General features: G+C 27.5%; 1 protein-coding gene across 1 annotated transcript in view; it reads right to left on the bottom strand.

Annotated features, from left to right (window-relative positions):
* The window catches only part of LOC119594739 (pyrimidodiazepine synthase-like), an 11,045-nt gene that overhangs the window by 750 nt on the left and 9,924 nt on the right, over positions 1 to 371 (bottom strand).

Below are 371 nucleotides of genomic sequence, written 5' to 3' on the forward strand. Positions count from 1 at the left end.
ACAACAAAGTTAGCTGAAAACACTCATTTCCACATCTTTACATCAAAAAACTAATTTAAAAACTTATATCGTTTTTAAAAACTTTTTTTTCTCCAGAAAATAAAACCAAATTCTTTTCTACTTCTTAACTTTTTAAGGAGTAATATTCAACATGATATCAACCAAAACTTGAAAAGGTGTTGTAGAACTAACAGCTCATACAAGGAAGCAAGAAAAGTGTAAGATAAAGACAGAGCAATGCACTATATTCAATGCAACATACTGCTTATAAGCTCCATTGTAAATACAAAAAATGCAAAATGGCAAAAATGGTATAGAGAAAAAAATACATATACATGAGATGAAAATACAGAAATTAGGTTAATTAAGCA

This window comes from Penaeus monodon, chromosome 34, assembly GCF_015228065.2.
Source record: "Penaeus monodon isolate SGIC_2016 chromosome 34, NSTDA_Pmon_1, whole genome shotgun sequence".
NCBI classification, from domain to species: domain Eukaryota; kingdom Metazoa; phylum Arthropoda; class Malacostraca; order Decapoda; family Penaeidae; genus Penaeus; species Penaeus monodon.